Genomic DNA, 13,886 nt, shown 5'->3' with positions numbered 1-13,886 from the left:
GTACCGTTACAAGTGCGAAACTGCTATAATGTGATATTCTCGTTAAAGCGCATGCAAGCATCGTGAAACCTTAAAGAACGATGTCATTTAGCGAGATACAGCGTTCTGTACTGCAATAAGTTGGTGAAAAACTGTGAGGTTATGCAAATATCGTAATTGTGAACGAAACAGTGTAATAGAGCGTTTTTCAATACAAGTACGAATGTTAGGTTAGGTTAAGATATGAACCGTCGTAAAACCGCATTAAACAATGTCACTTAGTGAGATGCAGTGTTTTTCACCATTACAAGTCGGGAACTGCGATATCTAATGTGAAAGCGCTTGCAAACGTCGTTAGGTTAGGTTAGGTTAGGTTAGGTTAGGTTAGGTTACGTTAGGTTAGGTTTGGTTAGGTTAGGTTAGGTTAGGTTAGGTTATGTTAGGTTAGGTTGGGTTAGGTTAGGTAAGGTTACGTTAGGTTAAGGTACGAACCGTCGTAAAACCGCATTAAACAATGTCACATAGTGAGATGCAGTGTTTTTCACCTTTACAAGTTGGGAACTGCGATATCTAATGTGAAAGCGCTTGAAACCGTCGTAATGTTGTAGAAAGCAATGTAAAGTAGCGAGTAAAACGTTTTCTAACGATAGAAGTGCGAAACTTATGTTACGTTATGTTAGTTTAAGCTAGGTAGCGTCGTGAAACCACCAAAAACGACGTCATCTAACGAGATAGTGTTGTTTTATTGCGAGTACGAAACTGCGATAGGTGAAATGTTGTGAAAGCACACAAAACGCAATGAACAAGCCAAATACTGCGTGTTGTACCGTTACAAGTGCGAAACTGCTATGTTGTGATATTCTCGTTGAAGCGCATGCAAGCATCGTGAAATCTTAAAGAACGATGTCATTTAGCGAGATACAGCGTTCTGTACTGCAATAAGTTGGTGAAAAACTGTGAGGTTATGCAAATATCCTAATTGTGAACGAAACAGTGTAATAGAGCGTTTTTAATACAAGTGCGAATGTTAGGTTAGGTTAAGATATGAACCGTCGTAAAACCGCATTAAACAATGTCACTTAGTGAGATGCAGTGTTTTTCACCATTACAAGTCGGGAACTGCGATATCTAATGTGAAAGCGCTTGAAAACGTCGTTAGGTTAGGTTAGGTTAGGTTAGGTTTGGTTAGGTTAGGTTAGGTTAGGTCAGCTTAGGGTATGTTAGGTAAGGTTTGGTTAGGGTAGGTTAGGTTAGGTTGGGTTAGGTAAGGTTAGGTTAGGTTAAGATATGAACCGCGCTAAAACCGCATTAAACAATGTCACTTAGTGAGATGCTGTGTTTTTCACCATTACAAGTCGGGAACTGCGATATCTAATGTGAAAGCGCATGAAACCGTCGTAATCTTGTAGAAAACATTGTAAAGTAGCGAATAAAACGTTTTCTAACGATAGAAGTGCGAAGGTTCGGTTAGTTTGAGCTAGGTAGCGTCGTGAAACCACCAAAAACGACGTCATCTAACGAGATAGTGTTGTTTTATTGCGACTACGAAACTGCGATAGGTGAATTATTGTGAAAGCACACAAAACGGCATGAACAACCCAGATACTGCGTGTTGTACCTTTACAAGTGCGAAACTGCTATAATGTGATATTCTCGTTAAAGCGCATGCAAGCATCGTGAAACCTTAAAGAACAATTTTATTTAGCGAGATACAGCGTTCTGTACTGCAATAAGTTGGTGAAAAACTGTGAGGTTATGCAAATATCGTAATTGTGAACGAAACAGTGTAATAGAGCGGTTTTAGATACAAGTGCGAATGTTAGGTTAGGTTAAGATATGAACCGTCGTAAAACCGCAATAAACAATGTCACTTAGTGTTTTTCACCATTACAAGTCGGGAACTGCAATATCTAATGTAAAAGCGCTTGCAACCGTCGTTAGGTTAGGTTAGGTTAGGTTAGGTTAGGTTAGGTTAGGTTAGATTAGGTTAGGTAGGGTTGAGTTGGGTTAGGTTAGGTTAGGTTAGGTTAGGTTGGGTTAGGTTAGATTAGGTTAGGTTAGGTTAGCTTAGGTTAGGTTAGGTTACCTTAGGTTAGGTTAGGTTAGGTAAGGATAATTTGGTTAGGTTAGGTAAGGTTAGGTTAGGTTAGGTTAGGTTGGGTTGGGTGTTGTTGGGTTGGGTTGGGTTGGGTTGGGTTAGGTTGGGTTAGGTTAGGTTAGGTTACGTTAGGTTAGGTTAGGTTACGTTAGGTTATGTTAGATTAGGTTAGGTTACGTTAGGTTAGGTTAGGTCAGGTAAGGTTAGGTTACGTTAGAATAGGTTAGGTTAGGTTAGGTTACGTTACGTTAGGTTAGGTTAGGTTAGGTTAGGTTTGGTTAGGTTAGGTTAGGTTAGGTTAGCTTAGGTTAGGTTAGGTTGGGTTGGGTTGGGTTAGGTTGGGTTAGGTTAGGTCAGGTTAGGTTGGGTTAGGTTAGTTTAGGTTAGGTTAGGTTAGGTTAGCTTGGGTTGGGTTGGGTTAGGTTAGGTTAGGTTAGGTAAGGTTAGGTTAGGTTAGGTTAGGTTAGGTTAGGTTACGTTAGGTTAAGGTATGAACCGTCGTAAAACCGCATTAAACAATGTCACTTAGTGAGATGCAGTGTTTTTCACCTTTACAAGTTGGGAACTGCGATATCTAATCTGAAAGCGCTTGAAACCGTCGTAATATTGTAGAAAGCAATGTAAAGTAGCAAGTAAAACGTTTTCTGACGATAGAAGTGCGAAGGTTATGTTAGGTTGAGTTATGTTAGTTTAAGCTAGGTAGCGTCGTGAAACCACCAAAAACGACATCATCTAACGAGATAGTGTTGTTTTATTGCGAGTACGAAACTGCGATAGGTGAAATGTTGTGAAAGCACACAAAACGGCATTAACAAGCCAAATACTGCGTGTTGTACCGTTAGAAGTGCGAAACTGCTATGTTGTGATATTCTCGTTAAAGCGCATGCAATTATCGTGAAACCTTAAAGAATGATGTCATTTAGCGAAAGACAGCGTTCTGTACTGTAATAATTTGGTGAAAAACTGTGAGGTCATGCAAATATCGTAATTGTGAACGAAACAGTGTAATAGAGCGATTTGAGATACAAGCGCGAATGTTAGGTTAGGTTAAGATATGAACCGTCGTAAAACCGCATTAAACAATGTCACTTAGTGAGATGCAGTGTTTTTCACCTTTACAAGTTGGGAACTGCGATATCTAATGTGAAAGCGCTTGAAACCGTCATAATGTTGTAGAAAGCAATGTAAAGTAGCGAGTAAAACGTTTTCTAACGATAGAAGTGCGAAGATTATGTTAGGTTGAGTTATGTCAGTTTAAGCAAGGTAGCGTCGTGAAACCACCAAAAACGACGTCATCTAACGAGATAGTGTTGTTTTATTGCAAGTACGAAACTGCGATAGGTGAAATGTTGTGAAAGCACACAAAACGACATGCACAAGCCAAATACTGCGTGTTGTACCGTTACAAGTGCGAAACTGCTATGTTGTGATATTCTCGTTAAAGCGCATGCAAGCATCGTGAAACTTTAAAGAATGATGTCATTTAGCGAGAGACAGCGTTCTGTACTGTAATAAGTTGGTGAAAAACTGTGAGGTCATGCAAATATCGTAATTGTGAACGAAACAGTGTAATAGAGCGTTTTGAGATAAAAGCGCAAATGTTAGGTTAGGTTAAGCTATGAACCGTCGTAAAACCGCATTAAACAATGTCACTTTGTGAGATGCAGTGTTTTTCACCATTACAAGTCGGGAACTGCGATATCTAATGTGAAAGCGCATGAAACCGTCGTAATGTTGTAGAGAGCATTGTAAAGTAGCGAGTAAAACGTTTTCTAACGATAGAAGTGCGAAGGTTATGTTATGTTAGTTTAAGCTAGGTAGCGTCATGAAACCACCAAAAACGACGTCATCTAACGAGATAGTGTTGTTTTATTGCGAGTACGAAACTGCGATAGGTGAAATGTTGTGAAAGCACACAAAACGGCATGCACAAGCCAAATACTGCGTGTAGTACCGTTACAAGTGCGAAACTGCTATGTTGTGATATTCTCGTTAAAGCGCATGCAAGCATCGTGAAACCTTAAAAAACAATGTCATTTAGCGAGATACAGCGTTCTGTACTGCAATAAGTTGGTGAAAAACTGTGAGGTTATGCAAATATCGTAATTGTGAACGAAACAGTGTAATAGAGCGTTCTTAGATACAAGTGCGAATGTTAGGTTAGGTTAAGATATGAACCGTCGTAAAACCGCATTAAAGAATGTCACTTAGTGTTTTTCACTATTACAAGTCGGGAACTGCGATATCTAATGTGAAAGCGCTTGCAACCGTCGTTAGGTTAGGTTAGGTTAGGTTAGGTTAGGTTTGATTAGGTTAGGTTAGGTTTTGGTTAGATTAGGTTAGGTTGGGTTGAGTTGGGTCAGGTTAGGTTAGGTTGGGTTAGGTTAGGTTAGGTTAGGTTACGTTAGGTTAGGTTACGTTAGGTTAGGTTAGGTTAGGTAAGGATAATTTGGTTAGGTTAGGTAAGGTTAGGTTAGGTTAGGTTAGGTTGGGTTGGGTGTTGTTGGGTTGGGTTGGGTTGGGTTAGGTTGGGTTAGGTTAGGTTAGGTTACGTTAGGTTAGGTTAGGTTACGTTAGGTTATGTTAGATTAGGTTAGGTTACGTTAGGTTAGGTTAGGTCAGGTAAGGTTAAGTTACGTTAGAATAGGTTAGGTTAGGTTAGGTTACGTTAGGTTAGGTTAGGTTAGGTTAGGTTAGGTTGGGTTGGGTTGGGTTAGGTTAGGTTAGGTTAGGTTAGGTTGGGTTAGGTTAGTTTAGGTTAGGTTAGGTTAGGTTGGGTTGGGTTGGGTTAGGTTAGGTTAGGTTAGGTAAGGTAAGGTTAGGTAAGGTTAGGTTAAGGTATGAACCGTCGTAAAACCGCATTAAACAATGTCACTTAGTGAGATGCAGTGTTTTTCACCTTTACAAGTTGGGAACTGCGATATCTAATGTGAAAGCGCTTGAAACCGTCATAATGTTGTAGAAAGCAATGTAAAGTAGCGAGTAAAACGTTTTCTAACGATAGAAGTGCGAAGATTATGTTAGGTTGAGTTATGTCAGTTTAAGCAAGGTAGCGTCGTGAAACCACCAAAAACGACGTCATCTAACGAGATAGTGTTGTTTTATTGCAAGTACGAAACTGCGATAGGTGAAATGTTGTGAAAGCACACAAAACGGCATGCACAAGCCAAATACTGCGTGTTGTACCGTTACAAGTGCGAAACTGCTATGTTGTGATATTCTCGTTAAAGCGCATGCAAGCATCGTGAAACTTTAAAGAATGATGTCATTTAGCGAGAGACAGCGTTCTGTACTGTATTAAGTTGGTGAAAAACTGTGAGGTCATGCAAATATCGTAATTGTGAACGAAACAGTGTAATAGAGCGTTTTGAGATAAAAGCGCAAATGTTAGGTTAGGTTAAGTTATGAACCGTCGTAAAACCGCATTAAACAATGTCACTTTGTGAGATGCAGTGTTTTTCACCATTACAAGTCGGGAACTGCGATATCTAATGTGAAAGCGCTTGAAAACGTCGTTAGGTTAGGTTAGGTTAGGTTAGGTTTGGTTAGGTTAGGTTAGGTTAGGTCAGCTTAGGGTATGTTAGGTAAGGTTTGGTTAGGGTAGGTTAGGTTAGGTTGGGTTAGGTAAGGTTAGGTTAGGTTAAGATATGAACCGCGCTAAAACCGCATTAAACAATGTCACTTAGTGAGATGCTGTGTTTTTCACCATTACAAGTCGGGAACTACGATATCTAATGTGAAAGCGCATGAAACCGTCATAATCTTGTAGAAAACATTGTAAAGTTGCGAGTAAAACGTTTTCTAACGATAGAAGTGCGAAGGTTAGCTTGAGGTATGTTAGTTTAAGCTATGTAGCGTCGTGAGACCACCAAAAAGGACGTCATCTAACGAGATAGTGTTGTTTTATTGCATGTACGAAACTGCAATAGGTGAAATGTTGTGAAAGTACACAAAACGGCTTGAACAAGCCAGATACTGCGTGTTGTACCGTTACAAGTGCGAAACTGCTATAATGTGATATTCTCGTTAAAGCGCATGCAAGCATCGTGAAACCTTAAAGAACGATGTCATTTAGCGAGATACAGCGTTCTGTACTGCAATAAGTTGGTGAAAAACTGTGAGGTTATGCAAATATCGTAATTGTGAACGAAACAGTGTAATAGAGCGTTTTTCAATACAAGTACGAATGTTAGGTTAGGTTAAGATATGAACCGTCGTAAAACCGCATTAAACAATGTCACTTAGTGAGATGCAGTGTTTTTCACCATTACAAGTCGGGAACTGCGATATCTAATGTGAAAGCGCTTGCAAACGTCGTTAGGTTAGGTTAGGTTAGGTTAGGTTAGGTTAGGTTACGTTAGGTTAGGTTTGGTTAGGTTAGGTTAGGTTAGGTTAGGTTATGTTAGGTTAGGTTGGGTTAGGTTAGGTAAGGTTACGTTAGGTTAAGGTACGAACCGTCGTAAAACCGCATTAAACAATGTCACATAGTGAGATGCAGTGTTTTTCACCTTTACAAGTTGGGAACTGCGATATCTAATGTGAAAGCGCTTGAAACCGTCGTAATGTTGTAGAAAGCAATGTAAAGTAGCGAGTAAAACGTTTTCTAACGATAGAAGTGCGAAACTTATGTTACGTTATGTTAGTTTAAGCTAGGTAGCGTCGTGAAACCACCAAAAACGACGTCATCTAACGAGATAGTGTTGTTTTATTGCGAGTACGAAACTGCGATAGGTGAAATGTTGTGAAAGCACACAAAACGCAATGAACAAGCCAAATACTGCGTGTTGTACCGTTACAAGTGCGAAACTGCTATGTTGTGATATTCTCGTTGAAGCGCATGCAAGCATCGTGAAATCTTAAAGAACGATGTCATTTAGCGAGATACAGCGTTCTGTACTGCAATAAGTTGGTGAAAAACTGTGAGGTTATGCAAATATCCTAATTGTGAACGAAACAGTGTAATAGAGCGTTTTTAATACAAGTGCGAATGTTAGGTTAGGTTAAGATATGAACCGTCGTAAAACCGCATTAAACAATGTCACTTAGTGAGATGCAGTGTTTTTCACCATTACAAGTCGGGAACTGCGATATCTAATGTGAAAGCGCTTGAAAACGTCGTTAGGTTAGGTTAGGTTAGGTTAGGTTTGGTTAGGTTAGGTTAGGTTAGGTCAGCTTAGGGTATGTTAGGTAAGGTTTGGTTAGGGTAGGTTAGGTTAGGTTGGGTTAGGTAAGGTTAGGTTAGGTTAAGATATGAACCGCGCTAAAACCGCATTAAACAATGTCACTTAGTGAGATGCTGTGTTTTTCACCATTACAAGTCGGGAACTGCGATATCTAATGTGAAAGCGCATGAAACCGTCGTAATCTTGTAGAAAACATTGTAAAGTAGCGAATAAAACGTTTTCTAACGATAGAAGTGCGAAGGTTCGGTTAGTTTGAGCTAGGTAGCGTCGTGAAACCACCAAAAACGATGTCATCTAACGAGATAGTGTTGTTTTATTGCGAGTACGAAACTGCGATAGGTGAAATATTGGGAAAGCACACAAAATGGCATGAACTAGCCAGATACTGCGTCTTGTGCCGTTACAAGTGCGAAACTGCTTTATTGTGATATTCTCGTTAAAGCGCATGCAAGTATCTTGAAACCTTAAAGAACGATGTCATTTAGCGAGATACAGCGTTCTGTGCTGTAATAAGTTGGTGAGAAACTGTGAGGTCAAGCAAATATCGTAATTACGAACGAAACAGTGTAATTGAGCGTATCTAGATACAAGTGCGAATGTTAGGTTAGGTTGAGATATCAACCGTCGTAAAACCGCATTAAACAATGTCACTTAGTGAGATGTAGTGTTTTTCAACATTACAAGTAGGGAACTACGATATCTAATGTGAAAGCGCATGAAACCGTCGTAATCTTGTAGAAAACATTGTAAAGTTGCGAGTAAAACGTTTTCTAACGATAGAAGTGCGAAGGTTAGCTTGAGTTATGTTAGTTTAAGCTAGGTAGCGTCGTGAAACTACCAAAAACGACGTCCTCTAACGAGATAGTGTTGTTTTATTGCGAGTATTAAACTGCGATAGGTGAAATGTTGTGAAAGCACACAAAACGGCATGAACAAGCCAAATACTGCGTGTTCTACCGTTACAAAAAAAAAAGAAGAAGTTAACTTCTTTGACGCAAACAATACGGAAAAAAGGAAAACAGAAGGCGAGGAAAGAAACAGATTGACGCCAATAATGACCGTTACAAGTGCGAAACTGCTATATTGTGATATTCTCGTTAAAGCGCATGCAAGCATCGTGAAACCTTAAAGAACAATGTCATTTAGCGAGATACAGCGTTCTGTACTGCAATAAGTTGGTGAAAAACTGTGAGGTTATGCAAATATCGTAATTGTGAACGAGACAGTGTAATAGAGCGTTTTTCAATACAAGTACGAATGTTAGGTTAGGTTAAGTTATGAACCGTCGTAAAACCGCATTAAACAATGTCACTAAGTGAGATGCAGTGTTTTTCACCATTACAAGTCGGGAACTGCGATATCTAATGTGAAAGCGCTTGCAAACGTCGTTAGGTTAGGTTAGGTTAGGTTAGGTTAGGTTACGTTAGGTTAGGTTTGGTTAGGTTAGGTTAGGTTAGGTTATGTTAGGTTAGGTTGGGTTAGGTTAGGTTAGGTTACGTTAGGTTAAGGTATGAACCGTCGTAAAACCGCATTAAACAATGTCACTTAGTGAGATGCAGTGTTTTTCACCTTTACAAGTTGGGAACTGCGATATCTAATGTGAAAGCGCTTGAAACCGTCGTAATGTTCCAGAAAGCAATGTAAAGTAGCGAGTAAAACGTTTTCTAACGATAGAAGTGCGAAGGTTATGTTAGGTTGAGTTATGTTAGTTTAAGCTAGGTAGCGTCGTGAAACCACCAAAAACGACGTCATCTAACGAGATAGTGTTGTTTTATTGCGAGTATTAAACTGCGATAGGTGAAATGTTGTGAATGCACACAAAACGGCATGAACAAGCCAAATACTGCGTGTTCTACCGTTACAAGTGCGAAACTGCTATATTGTGATATTCTCGTTAAAGCGCATGCAAGCATCGTGAAACCTTAAAGAACAATGTCATTTAGCGAGATACAGCGTCCTGTACTGCAATAAGTTGGTGCACAACGTTGAGGTTATGCAAATATCGTAATTGTGAACGAAACAGTGTAATAGAGCGTTTTTCAATACAAGTACGAATGTTAGGTTAGGTTGACATATCAACCATCGTAAAACCGCATTAAACAATGTCACTTAGTGAGATGTAGTGTTTTTCAACATTACAAGTCGGGAACTACGATATCTAATGTGAAAGCGCATGAAACCGTCGTAATCTTGTAGAAAACATTGTAAAGTTGCGAGTAAAACGTTTTCTAAGGATAGAAGTGCGAAGGTTAGCTTGAGTTATGTTAGTTTAAGCTATGTAGCGTCGTGAGACCACCAAAAAGGACGTCATCTAACGAGATAGTGTTGTTTTATTGCATGTACGAAACTGCAATAGGTGAAATGTTGTGAAAGTACACAAAACGGCATGAACAAGCCAAATACTGCGTGTTCTACCGTTACAAGTGCGAAACTGCTATATTGTGATATTCTCGTTAAAGCGCAAGCAAGCATCGTGAAACCTTAAAGAACAATGTCATTTAGCGAGATACAGCGTTCTGTACTGCAATAAGTTGGTGAAAAACTGTGAGGTCATGCAAATATCGTAATTGTGAACGAAACAGTGTAATAGAGCGTTTTTCAATACAAGTACGAATGTTAGGTTAGGTTAAGATATGAACCGTCGTAAAACCGCATTAAACAATGTCACTTAGTGAGATGCAGTGTTTTTCACACCATTACAAGTCGGGAACTGCGATATCTAATGTGAAAGCGCTTGCAAACGTCGTTAGGTTAGGTTAGGTTAGGTTAGGTTAGGTTAGGTTACATTAGTTAGGTTTGGTTAGGTTAGGTTAGGTTATGTTAGGTTAGGTTGGGTTAGGTTAGGTTAGGTTACGTTAGGTTAAGGTATGAACCGTCGTAAAACCGCAATAAACAATGTCACTTAGTGAGATGCAGTGTTTTTCACCTTTACAAGTTGGGAACTGCGATATCTAATGTGAGAGCGCTTGAAACCGTCGTAATGTTGTAGAGAGCAATGTAAAGTAGCGAGTAAAACGTTTTCTAACGATAGAAGTGCGAAGGTTAGGTTAGGTTAGGTTACTTTAAGCTAGGTAGCGTCGTGAAACTACCAAAAACGACGTCATCTAACGAGATAGTGTTGTTTTATTGCGAGTATTAAACTGCGATAGGTGAAATGTTGTGAAAGCACACAAAACGGCATGAACAAGCCAAATACTGCGTGTTCTACCGTTACAAGTGCGAAACTGCTATATTGTAATATTCTCGTTAAAGCGCATGCAAGCATCGTGAAACCTTAAAGAACAATGTCATTTAGCGAGATACAGCGTTCTGTACTGCAATAAGTTGGTGAAAAACTGTGAGGTTATGCAAATATCGTAATGGTGAACGAAACAGTGTAATAGAGCGTTTTTCAATACAAGTACGAATGTTAGGTTAGGTTAAGATATGAACCGTCGTAAAACCGCATTAATGTCACTTAGTGAGATGCAGTGTTTTTCAGCATTACAAGTCGGGAACTGCGATATCCAATGTGAAAGCGCTTGCAAACGTCGTTAGATAAGGTTAGGTTAGGTTAGGTAAGGTTAGGTTAGGTTTGGTTAGGTTAGTTTAGGTTAGGTTAGGTTAGGTTAGATTAGGTTAGGTAAGGATAATTTGGTTAGGTTAGGTAAGGTTAGGTTGGGTTGGGTGTTGTTGGGTTGGGTTGGGTTGGGTTAGGTTGGGTTAGGTTAGGTTAGGTTACGTTAGGTTAGGTTAGGTTAGGTTACGTTAGGTTATGCTAGGTTAGGTTAGGTTAAGTTAGGTTAGGTTAGGTCAGGTAAGGTTAGGTTACGTTAGAATAGGTTAGGTTAGGTTAGGTTAGGTTACGTTAGGTTAGGTTGTTAGGTTAGGTTAGGTTTGGTTAGGTTAGGTTAGGTTAGCTTAGGTTAGGTTAGGTTGGGTTGGGTTGGGTTAGGTTGGGTTAGGTTAGGTTAGGTTAGGTTAGGTTGGGTTAGGTTAGTTTAGGTTAGGTTAGGTTAGGTTGGGTTGGGTTGGGTTAGGTTAGGTTAGGTAAGGTTAGGTTAGGTTAGGTTAGGTTACGTTAGGTTAAGGTATGAACCGTCGTAAAACCGCATGAAACAATGTCACTTAGTGAGATGCAGTGTTTTTCATCTTTACAAGTTGGGAACTGCGATATCTAATGTGAAAGCGCATGAAACCGTCGTAATCTTGTAGAAAACATTGTAAAGTTGCGAGTAAAACGTTTTCTAACGATATAAGTGCGAAGGTTAGGTTAGGTTAGGTTAGTTTAAGCTAGGTAGCGTCGTGAAACTACCAAAAACGACGTCATCTAACGAGATAGTGTTGTTTTATTGCGAGTACGAAACTGCAATAGGTGAAATATTGGGAAAGCACACAAAATGGCATGAACTAGCCAGATACTGCGTCTTGTGCCGTTACAAGTGAGAAACTGCTTTATTGTGCTATTCTCGTTAAAGCGCATGCAAGTATCGTGAAACCTTAAAGAACGATGTCATTTAGCGAGATACAGCGTTCTGTACTGTAATAAGTTGGTGAGAAACTGTGAGGTCAAGCAAATATCGTAATTGTGAACGAAACAGTGTAATTGAGCGTATTTAGATACAAGTGCGAATGTTAGGTTAGGTTGAGATATCAACCGTCGTAAAACCGCATTAAACAATGTCACTTAGTGAGATGTAGTGTTTTTCAACATTACAAGTCGGGAACTACGATATCCAATGTGAAAGCGCATGAAACTGTCGTAATCTTGTAGAAAACATTGTAAAGTTGCGAGTAAAACGTTTTCTAACGATAGAAGTGCGAAGGTTAGCTTGAGTTATGTTAGTTTAAGCTATGTAGCGTCGTGAGACCACCAAAAAGGACGTCATCTAACGAGATAGTGTTGTTTTATTGCATGTACGTAACTGCAATAGGTGAAATGTTGTGAAAGTACACAAAACGGCTTGAACAAGCCAGATACTGCGTGTTGTACCGTTACAAGTGCGAAACTGCTATAATGTGATATTCTTGTTAAAGCGCATGCAAGCATCGTGAAACCTTAAAGAACGATGTCCTTTAGCGAGATACAGCGTTCTGTACTGCAATAAGTTGGTGAAAAACTGTGAGGATATGCAAATATCCTAATTGTGAACGAAACAGTGTAATAGAGCGTTTTTCAATACAAGTACGAATGTTAGGTTAGGTTAAGATATGAACCGTCGTAAAACCGCATTAAACAATGTCACTTAGTGAGATGCAGTGTTTTTCACCATTACAAGTCGGGAACTGCGATATCTAATGTGAAAGCGCTTGCAAACGTCGTTAGGTTAGGTTAGGTTAGGTTAGGTTACGTTAGGTTAGGTTTGGTTAGGTTAGGTTAGGTTAGGTTAGGTTAGGTTAGGTTGGGTTAGGTTAGGTTAGGTTAGGTTAGGTTAAGATATGAACCGCGCTAAAACCGCATTAAACAATGTCACTTAGTGAGATGCAGTGTTTTTCACCTTTACAAGTTGGGAACTGCGATATCTAATGTGAAAGCGCTTGAAACCGTCGTAATGTTGTAGAAAGCAATGTAAAGTAGCGAGTAAAACGTTTTCTCACGATAGAAGTGCGAAGGTTATGTTAGGTTGAGTTATGTTAGTTTAAGCTAGGTAGCGTCGTGAAACCACCAAAAACGACGTCATCTAACGAGATAGTGTTGTTTTATTGCGAGTATTAAACTGCGATAGGTGAAATGTTGTGAAAGCACACAAAACGGCATGAACAAGCCAAATACTGCGTGTTCTACCGTTACAAGTGCGAAACTGCTATGTTGTGATATTCTCGTTGAAGCGCATGCAAGCATCGTGAAATCTTAAAGAACGATGTCATTTAGCGAGATACAGCGTTCTGTACTGCAATAAGTTGGTGAAAAACTGTGAGGTTATGCAAATATCCTAATTGTGAACGAAACAGTGTAATAGAGCGTTTTTAATACAAGTGCGAATGTTAGGTTAGGTTAAGATATGAACCGTCGTAAAACCGCATTAAACAATGTCACTTAGTGAGATGCAGTGTTTTTCACCATTACAAGTCGGGAACTGCGATATCTAATGTGAAAGCGCTTGAAAACGTCGTTAGGTTAGGTTAGGTTAGGTTAGGTTAGGTCAGCTTAGGGTATGTTAGGTAAGGTTTGGTTAGGGTAGGTTAGGTTAGGTTGGGTTAGGTAAGGTTAGGTTAGGTTAAGATATGAACCGCGCTAAAACCGCATTAAACAATGTCACTTAGTGAGATGCTGTGTTTTTCACCATTACAAGTCGGGAACTGCGATATCTAATGTGAAAGCGCATGAAACCGTCGTAATCTTGTAGAAAACATTGTAAAGTAGCGAATAAAACGTTTTCTAACGATAGAAGTGCGAAGGTTCGGTTAGTTTGAGCTAGGTAGCGTCGTGAAACCACCAAAAACGATGTCATCTAACGAGATAGTGTTGTTTTATTGCGAGTACGAAACTGCGATAGGTGAAATATTGGGAAAGCACACAAAATGGCATGAACTAGCCAGATACTGCGTCTTGTGCCGTTACAAGTGCGAAACTGCTTTATTGTGATATTCTCGTTAAAGCGCATGCAAGTATCTTGAAACCTTAAAGAACGATGTCATTTAGCGAG

This window comes from Rhipicephalus microplus, chromosome 1 (genome assembly GCF_043290135.1).
Source record: "Rhipicephalus microplus isolate Deutch F79 chromosome 1, USDA_Rmic, whole genome shotgun sequence".
Classification (NCBI taxonomy): Eukaryota; Metazoa; Arthropoda; class Arachnida; order Ixodida; family Ixodidae; genus Rhipicephalus; species Rhipicephalus microplus.
Note: the sequence above shows the minus strand (reverse complement) of the source record.